The sequence below is a fragment of the Lactuca serriola genome, chromosome 1, assembly GCF_051521515.1.
Source record: "Lactuca serriola cultivar US96UC23 chromosome 1, Lser_US96UC23_V15, whole genome shotgun sequence".
NCBI lineage: Eukaryota > Viridiplantae > Streptophyta > Magnoliopsida > Asterales > Asteraceae > Lactuca > Lactuca serriola.
The window spans coordinates 170,075,499-170,085,815 of record NC_136408.1 but is presented as its reverse complement, the minus strand read 5'-3'; the positions used below and the strand labels follow the sequence as shown (position 1 = coordinate 170,085,815).

At 40.7% G+C, this 10,317-nt stretch overlaps 1 long non-coding RNA gene across 9 annotated transcripts; it reads right to left on the bottom strand.

The window, feature by feature from the left end:
• Nucleotides 1-5,119: 5,119 nt before the first annotated feature.
• Nucleotides 5,120-9,976, bottom strand: LOC145101222 (uncharacterized). Of its 9 annotated transcripts, none has more exons than XR_013705527.1 (6): nucleotides 9,461-9,976; nucleotides 9,170-9,383; nucleotides 6,329-7,309; nucleotides 5,619-5,685; nucleotides 5,383-5,502; nucleotides 5,120-5,286 (listed from the first exon to the last, which is right to left on the bottom strand). It is a non-coding gene; the product is annotated as an uncharacterized LOC145101222 (long non-coding RNA). The 9 variants fall into 9 exon arrangements; XR_013705529.1 differs by having other exon boundaries at nucleotides 5,383-5,685; nucleotides 6,329-6,413; nucleotides 6,503-7,309; XR_013705530.1 differs by having other exon boundaries at nucleotides 5,383-5,685; nucleotides 9,170-9,247; nucleotides 9,349-9,383.
• Between the last annotated feature and the right edge of the window lie 341 nt (nucleotides 9,977-10,317).

The following is a 10,317-nucleotide window of genomic DNA, read 5'->3' as shown; positions in this document are numbered from 1 at the left end:
GCCCGGTTCGGGCGGTCCAGTCATACTATAGACTCAAAGAGTGGACCAGGTAGACTGAAGGCCCGTTGCGGGCGGACCACTCACACTGTAGAATCGAGATGCATGGATGTTATGTTGGTTATATTTTTATGTGATATGATTATTGGTATGGCGTTGGTATTTTGGGGGGTAACTCACTTAGCTTTCGGGCATACAGTTTCAGTTTATTGTTTCAGGTTCAGAAGATGACCGCGGGAAGGTGAAGGCGTCACCGTACACTTCCTCGAATTGATGATTATGACTTCTAAGAACTCTGATGTATAGACTCTTTTGAAAACTAATTGTAATAATTGAATGGTTTTAAATGATTCAAAAAGTTTTAAATTTGCTCAAATTTTATGGGTGTTACAAGTTGGTATCAGAGCCTTGGTTTGAGTGAATTGGAGGAACAATCGTGTGAATCTAGTCTCAAATCAAGGAAAGATTTTCAAAACAAATTTTAAATGGATTTCAAAATAAGTAAAAGAGGATGCGAAGTGTACGATCAGCCGGAGCCAGTAAGTAGACCCCAAAATACCATACAGTTATTTGATTATGTGATATGTTAGAACAACATGCTAGTACTAGGCTAGGAATCTTCAGGAATTACATGATAGAATTGTCCGATTACATGATGTCTGCTAGCCTAGGGATTCCTTTATATGAAATTGACATCATTACTGTAGTTGCTTAGTCTATGCATCACGGTTATACATAATTAAGACCTTATAGCCTGAGAATGTTTGATTTGGCCTTATATTCTGTTCTTGTCTTATTGGGAGCTTAGGGTAGGATTGGATATTCAAAAGTCTATGGGGTACAGTGTTATGTATGGCTAGCATACACTAGTACTGCATGGTTGGTGGAAGTTTCATGGATGGGTGGGTTGTGCGAGGCCAATAGGCCAGTCATGAGATATTTAGCATTTCCTCTAGGAGTGACGATTGAGTGCTCGCTATATTTGTGGTTATTGTTAAGGAGTTGTGATGATACTTGGGACAAATATGGGTAGGTGTGGAAGGTAGTATGGGCCCGTACTACTGAAAGCACATGACCCATACACGTATCAAGGAAGTCATAACCCCTAGGGTTTTGGTTGGGAGTTGGTTCCCGGGTTGTTATGAGGAGTGTCTGATATCTTTTCGGTATGTTTTTAGTATGGTGGTTACTCGACGACTCGTGACTGGATCTAGATCAGGATCAGGAGAGGACAGACAGGAGGCGCCGACAGCGCCTGAGACTATCGGCCAGATGAGGCCAGACGAGATGGATGACAAGATCCGGGAGATCCTGCATGATGAGGTTGCTGCTATGTTCTGGGCTTAGTTACCGGAGATGTTTCGGTCTATCAAGACCGCCATGGTCGAGTACTTTGATGAGCGCTATGCAGCCCTTGCGGAGGCGGCTGCCGCGGCAGCTACTACAGTTGTATCAGCGGCAGGGGTAGGAGCCAGTCGGGCTTTTCAGTATTGGGATTTTGATAACACGAAGCCCCTGACTTTCGATGGGATTCAGGACCCTATCATAGCCATGAGGTGGCTATCGGACATCGAGGGAAGCTTTTTCACATGTTCCTGCCCGGCTGACCAGAAGGTCAGGTGTGCCCTGAACATGTTGAGGTCTGGGGTGAAGGACTGGTGGAGGTTATGACAGGGTCTTATTCAGATGAGTAGAGAGCTACAGTTTCTTGGGATCGGTTTAGGGAGATGTTCTACTCCCGTTACATTCCACGAGTCAAGCGTGAGCGGCTAGCTCAGGAGTTCTTGGAGTTGAGACAGGGTGCAAAGTCGGTGACGGAGATCACCCGTATGTTCACTAGGAGGGCGATGTTCTACCCGGAGTTTGCTTCCGAGCAGGCTTAGATGATGCGTTATCTGAGCATGCTTAAGTATGATATTAGACCGTTTGTTGCTATGCAACGATGTGATACGTTACTGGATTTATAGGAGGCCTCCAGGCGGCGGGAGCTAGAGATTGAGTTGCAGTTGCGAAAGCAAAGGCAGGCCCCGGTGCAGTCTCATCCGGCGCCGAAGCGGTCCAAGACCGCTGATTCTAGGGTTGGAGAGCAGAGCAGCCGCACTTGTGCGAAGTGCGGGAAGGGTCATACCGGAGTTTGCAAGTCCGGTGGTGCGTGCCGCAAGTGTGGAAGGGAGGGGCATTATGCGAGGGATTGTCGACAGTTGGCCCCGGTTCAGGACATGAGGATTTGTTATCACTGCCATCAGGTTGGTCACGTGAAGACCAACTGTCCACAGCTGGTTGCTAGACCGGCGCAGGCTCCAACTTCTACCACCTTGAGGATTACTGACGGGAGTCTGGGTAGAGCAGAGCCCCAGAGGGCTCAGGGACGTGCCTTCCAGCTTACAACAGAGGAGGCCAGGACAACGCCAGATGCAGCTGCTGGTCTATTTCTATATGTATCTTATTGTTTATAATTATATTGTGAATTTTCCATCCCTTCTGCATATAGCATATGATAGTTTGAGGAATTTAGTAGCAAGGGTTGTAGACGGTTAGTATCCTGGGGTGTTGGTGATTAGAAGTTAGGATATAGGATCACCATTACAGGGCTAAAAATTGTGAATTGGAGATGCAGAAGTGTCACCGGGATTCGGGTTCCTTCTGAAGTTCGGTTGCTCCATGCCAGGAGGGTTGTTGTGCGGATATTATTCGTTCCATGATTCACCGTTTTATGGTGAAGTGTGGAAATGATTGGTTGGGATAGTTAAGTAGTGTTTTGATTTCGCCACTAGTAGGTAGTGGTTAGTGTCCCAAGTGGGGGTGAATTAAGAATTTTCGGATGGAGCATCAGTTATTAAGGATTTTGTTAGCTACCAGGGCTCGGTAGTACATTCAACACGAGTATGTGGGTTATTTAGCATAAGTGGTAGACACGAGAATCAGGGAACAGACCATGGACTTCCGAGAGGATGGACGATCGACATGAGGCCTAGGGTTAGGATGGGGTTTAGGGTTCACGAAATGGATCAGGAGTTCAGAACCCCAAGTGGGTGAGAACAGTCTGCATCAGAAGGAACTCCACAAGGGGCGGTCTAGAGAGATGCTCAACAGTTTAGAGCAGTCCGAATAGACTGAAGGCCGGTGGGGCGTACCAGTCAGGCCAAAGGCTCGGAGAACTGTCCAGACAAGATGAAGGCTTGATGGGGGCGGTCCAGACATGTTGAAGGTTCTGAGAGTGGTCCAGATAGGCTGAAGGCCTGACGAGGTGGTCCAGTCATGCTGCAGACTCTATATGTGTTGAAGATCCATGCGTGGGTATTGAGTAGACTGTTGTGCTATAGCAATCAGTAGGACTGTTCCAGGGGGTGAAGCATGCTACTGGAGTGGACGGAAGACTCCGGTGTATTTATGGGTTGATCGGAAGTTGTTTTAGAGATTGGATGAAGTACAGAGGATCTTGGTGAGCTCATCAGTTTGGAGTGTCTCCGGGGTTCCATTTCTTCGATCGGTTAATACTCCAGTTAGGGACTGGGACTAGATCCGGATGGGTATTCATCAGCTTTAGGAAGGTTTGGAATTGGAATGTCCTGTCAGTCAGGTTTTGGGAACCGGGTTAGATCTTTTTCCTGATCATCTAAGGACACATGGAATGTGGGTAGAGTTGAGGTGGTCCTACTCTATGCAGTAGGCCAAGATACCCTGTGCGGGCCGACTGAAAGTCGTAGGCATGGAGGCTCAAGAGGAGTGGTAGGGTTGAGGCAGTGGGCCAACAAACCCTGAGGGTTTCAACTTGATGGTTGAATTGATTCGATCTGTTGGTTTTCCAATCTAGGGTATTCCATCCCGAGGATGACCGGACCCTATGATCAACTAGACTTGGCATATCGGTATTCCCACCCGAAGGGTGATATGGGATAGATAAGAGTGTCGTACTGGTGGGCCAGTTGTGGTAAGTATATTGATGATGGTTCGAGTTATTATAGTGTGACTTGGGTTGATTCCATCCGTGGAAGAGCCATAGTGTGTTTGAAGTGAGGAGGAGATGGATCGCTGGAGATCAGGTGATAAGTGAGGCTGTCATGGGTCATGTAGCATCCATTGTGTTAGTAGAGGCTGATAGCAGGGCGTGGAAGCAAGTCCAACCATTTAGTGGTTCTTGTGTTAGTAGAGGCTAATAGCATGGGGCTGCCATTTGTGTGGCTCTTTTGGTTTAGTAATTGGTGAGGGGCCCGGTGTTGCGGGCAGTGGACATACAAGTGGGACCAGGGAGGTTTCAACTTCATCTGAGAAGCATCATATGGTAGCAGGAGGAGTCGAAGTAGGTGTATAACTTGGTATTCGTGTGTAGGATGCGAGGACATTCCATCCTAGGGATGATTGGACCCGTCGTGGGCATGCCTGGTATTCCAGCCTGAGGCTGATTGGGCCAGGTGTGAGTGTTCATGTTTCAGTGGATTGATTTTTGTATGATGTTGTGGGACAATTGTCTTGTTAGCACAAAGAGTTCGCCTCAGGAAGAGGGAAAATTGGGTTTCCGATACATTGGTTCATCAGGATTTTTCAGTTGGCAAAGTGGATTGCAGGATAGACCTTTTAAAAGGTTCGGTTGGGTTTCACATCATCTTGCACGTTTTGCAGTTGCGAAAGTGCATCATGGTTAGGAGGCGAAGAAGCGTTGGATGACATTCAGGTCGATGAGCTCCTTTGTTATGTTGAGAGATGGATTTCAATCGTATTGTTTGATGATCATAATTTTGAGCTGCTGCTTAAGAGTTATGATAGATTGCTTAGGAATAGATAATCACATTGTTTTCATATATATTCGCATTGTAAGGACAAGTTTTCTGCAGTTTTATAAATAAGAGAAAATTTTTGATGTATTTTATTTTAAGTTTCCTTACAATGGCATTTGTGAAAATTGTTGCTTATATGTTTCCATTGATAGCAATATTGGAAAATGGATTTGATTCTTTCGTTTGTGGTAGTGTCATAATTTACCAAATAAGGAAAGATTCTCATCACCCAAGTTTCATCTGGATAGAAACTTGGAATCATGCAAGTTGTATTATGTGATGAATGAGAACCTTCATCTTTGAGAAATTAAGACTAACTCCTTGCTCACATGTGTAACAACGTAAAATTTTCAAAATAATTTTTCATTTTCAAAACATTCATTTACTCACAAAATAACATCAAACATATTGTATCAAATGTATTTATCACAAAACATCTCCCCAGAATCGACAACATAAACTCCCCAAGTGTGTATGAATCATGCCGGCGCCTTCCCGCGCTCATCGCTAGTACCTGAAACACGTAACACAACAATGGTAAGCATAAATGCTTAGTGAGTTCCCCAAAATACCACATACAGCACATACACCACTCGAGGCTATATACAACCTTCCGGTCGTTGTGTCTCAGAGGGACCCTCCAGTCCCGTAGCTCGTTGGACCCTCTGGTCCGGTCATAGCTTGTTAGGTCCTTCAGCCCGGTCTGTATTGTTGGACCCTTCGGTCCGGTCTATAACATCATACAACATACAAATATCACATAGCACATAATCTCATACATAACACATAAGACCCTCTGGTCAACGCATAGTACCCCTCCAGGTAACGTATAGTGAGAAGACTCACCTCGATGTCTCGGTAACTCGCAAATCTCGGAAATCTCGGATTCCGTGGGATAAGACCTGGCCTCCGCCTAATCATATGAAATAAGTGCTCGATATCAACACATTTCCCAAGGCTAGACCAACCCTTCTCTTAGTACTCTTATGAGGGTAAAAGACCATTTTACCCTTCACATGGCTCAAATACCCTAAAGTTGACCAAACCCTAAAAGTCAACAATAGTCAACCTTTCGGGTTACGCTGCGTGTACCAAAATGTACGCTGGGCGTAACCGATAACATCAGAGGATCGGGGTGCACCACCCCCTACGCTGCGCGTACTGGAATTATGCCCGACGTAATACCCAGTTTCAGTCCTTCAGCTCTTGGGGTCTTAAACAGTTAAGACCCACGTCCAACTTTTAGATCTGACAATTTCTAACCCTCTAAAACCATAAAGTCGATGACTTTAAGCCCTTGCATGGCTGAATAAGTCACTGGCACCCAAAACAACTCATTCTCTAACCCTAGATGGCATAGAACTCATACATGACCCCATATCAACGACAAAAATGGGGACTTTATGGATCTAGACCACAAATACTACTAAAAAGGGACATATCTTGGACTATGGAGCACCTTATACTCATAAAGTCTCCACCTTTGGGGTTTTTGACCCTAGAAATGGCACATGCAACCACAACCAAAGAGAAGAGGAAAGTTTTGAACTTTATACCTCTAAATGCAACTTCTTTCTCTGTAGATCTCAGATCCAAGCTTCCACTTCAAGCTTTTAGTCTCCACAAGCTCCTTTCTTCCTTCTTCAATAACACACCAAAGCACTATTAGCTCCAAGAACACACACACTCACTAAGGACGATGGAAGGCTCTCTTTTAGGGTTTTACTCACTGATATGGAGGCTGAGAAATGAGCCTTAGCATCCTTTAAATAGTGCACAAGTCTTATTAGGGTTTTGCATCTGGGCCGGGTACGCCCGACGTAACTATGGGTACGCCCAGCGTACCTAGCGACTCCGCGTCCAAAATAAGCGCATGAGTACGTGCAGCGTACTCCTATGGTACGCCCAACATACTCACTTGCAAGCTTTCCTCCACTCAAGGACCAATCATGACCAATTGTCAAAGAACGAGGGTGAAATAAATGTACCTGGATCTTGGGGTGTTACAACATGTATATGTGAGTCAAGTAAAGGACTAGGGGATCAGGTACACTTGGTTGTGCGCTGATCAGGTCCACCATAAAGAAGGATAAGACTATGCGTTATGATTTACTAAAGTTTAGTAAATATGGTCATGCTTACAAGATTAAGTGTAATTCTAAATCATTTGTAACGCCCCAATTCTCGTGTATCAATTTGTGGTGATAATTTCTCATTATTTCAAAGTCTACTCGACGAGTTGGTTTTCTGACTCGTCGAGTAGCAGTGGGCTGATCTGCGTGTTTAGGTGACCTACTCGTCGAGTCTAAGGAGGGACTCGACGAGTAGGAACTGACAGATGAAACCCTAAATTTTGGGGTTTTGCACCCTATTTAAGGAATCATTAGCCTCCCTTAGTCCCTTATAGGCTCTAGAGAGTCCAGCAAACCCGATTTCGTGGGAGAGCGTCATTTGAGTGTGTTTTTGAGCTTTGGAAGCTGGAACTTGTGAAGGGAGCTTGGAGGTAACTTGGGTATCTCCTTCACCATTGTCTGAATCTATAAACAAATATAAGTACATTTCTTTTATGAATAAGGAATTCTAAGTATGTTGCTATTATCAGAAACAACCAAATATATTGCTATTATTAATAAGGGTGTGTATGGTGTGGTTTTGTTCGACTTTTAGCTAAAACCGAACCATAATCATTATAAGTGGTTGATGCATTTTAGTAGCCATTGGGTATTGGTTAATATTGGTTTTGGTTAACGGTTTTTGTCGGTTAATGGTTATGGTTAATGGTTAATATTGGTTAATCATAATGGTTAAAAATGAGATAAAAATAAAATATAGTTTGCTACAAAAATTGAAAAAACATAAAGTACATTATTATAAAATGTGAATGATTTTGTGTTTATAACCTTATTAATATGATTATGATAGAAGATTAGGTATCCATTTAATTCCAAGAAATTATCCACTAAATTTTCATTTCCAAATATAATTACATACCATATATTTAATATTATCTTATATTAAAAAAATTATTAATATTATTGCTTGGGTTTTTTTGGAAGAAACCCATAACCAAACCATATGTCTTTGGTTAATCGAAAATAGAAGCCGCGTCACTTTTTTTAGTAATGGTCGGTTAAATGGTTTGGTTATTTTAGTTAATTTTGTTTTTGTTTGGTTTTTTGGTTAATATGCTCACCCCTAGTTATTGTTAAGGAAATGAAAATACATTGTTATTATTATGGCTAATGAAAGTTTAAAATCTATTTCTATGTCATGCAATTTCGTATTTGTTCTTATTGCTCGGTGAAGACAACATGTCAGACAACATCAGGCTTGTCCACGGCTCCTATGTTCACTACATAATTGCCACTTACATAAATATTATTTGTCATTTTTAAATTGTTGCTATCAAGAAAAAAAAAATACAAGTGTGTTGCTATTATGGTTATAAAGTTTTAAGTATGATGCAATTAATGATCCTTTTTAAAACACATTGTTTATTTGGTAGAAATGGTAAAGTTTACTGATAAAAGGCATTATCCCCCCCTTCATCTTTCAAACAACATTAAGCATATCCACACACATATAATGCTCAACATGCATAATGTGTATGTGGTAGTGTGTGTTTCACTCATAAGCCCCAAATAAGTTTTGAGTAAGTGGATACATGAGACTACATACTGTCTTTTGACAGCTTCACATAGCCTCAATATGTGACTTACATTTTTAACAACCATGTGACAATGAATCCGAATGAAAGTGAGGCAATTTTTGTAGGATCTGTAATCTTAAAAAAAAGGAATAAATATCATACCATTTCACTAAATGAAATTATCAATATTGTTTAAATTCAAGAGCATGAACGCCATATTTGTATACCACACAAATTAATTTAGAGATAAACAAAATCATTTATGTTTATGCAAGATAGACATGTAGAATTCAGGTAAAGGTACTAAATATCGAACTATCATTGATTGATTCCCTTGTAGTGAGAAGGGAATGGTATGATCAATAATTTTTTTTATTAGTAAAGGCATCATAAATTAAGATCTCTTACCAGGAAACTTAATAGAAATTTTCATCACCAAACCTAACAAATCCATACCATTTTGAACATGGTTACTTTTAAAATTTAAAACTGTAATTTAGATTATATATTATTATGAAAAAGGTCCATGTCATTAAGAATTGGATTAACTAAATGGGTTATATTGCAATTTCCATTTCTTTTGGTGATGGAATGAAAAACAAACACCCATGGAATGAAAGTTAACAACTTTGATAAACTATAAACTTCTTAGTGGGATCTGATTTATCAACAATTGTCGGCATAATTATATTGCAAGAAGCCAATACACACTAAAATGAAGGAGGCAATATTGTATAGATGTTCTTACATCGTGTATTATTTCTTCTCCCTCTTTCATTGCCCCTCAAAATCTTCCAGCAATATTATGCTCACAGATGTCTTGAATCTTGTACAAATCAAGTCAAAATCAAAATTAAATTGAAAATAATCACTAATTTAATCGATCAAGAAAAAACAGGTGACTATTCGCTTGAAATTGATGCATACCCAAATCACAATAGAGATGGAACTGAAGAACCATGCTTCAAGAGAGAGAAAGGGTAAGAAAAGTGTAGTAGTGTGTAAAAAGACAATCTTCAAGTAAATATCGTACTCTTACCTTAATATGGTAATGAAGACATAGACGTGAAATGGAAAGAGGGAAACCAACAAAAACAACAGTAATCTTCTTCATTGACATGCCCTTTTCGTCCGACAGTACCACCGTCATTACACAATCAAAATGATGAACATGTGGGTAAATAAGAGTGGAGAATCATCGATTTAATTATGCCTACAAAATGAGAAAAGAGGGATCATTATGATCCGGAAAGGATTTATGGGTGCCATAAAAGGAAGTCTATAATAAGGATGAGAGAGCGGTGGAGAGAGAGTGTATCCGGGAAGCCTATTCACTTTCAAACTACACATGGATTCTTCAACTTCTTCAGAGGATATTAGAGAAAGGAAGACGATATGCGTGTGAGAAGGAAACGGACGAGGAGAAAGAAGAGGTTCTGGGATACTCCAGAACCGAGGATATGTGATGAGACGTAAATGAAATCGATAACCTACGACACTGATCAATCGATATGGCACAAGGGATAATGCGGCAGTGTGAATCGATTAGATATCCATTGCGTCGTTCATAATATGTTGCGTGGGGACCTAAGAACACTATATATATATATATATATATATATATATATATATATATATATATATATATATATATATATATATATATATATATATATATATATATATATATATATATATATATATATATATATAGGGTTAGGTTCATTTGAGACCACTTATATTTTGTGAGACCGTGAGACGCATTTGTTTATTTTTTTTTATTTTTTTTTAGTTAATTCATGTTCCGAAAAGATTATTTAAAAAAAGAATTTTTTAATTTTTTCATTTATTTTGCATTTTAAAATTATTTTTAGAATATGTACAGTGTAATATTCT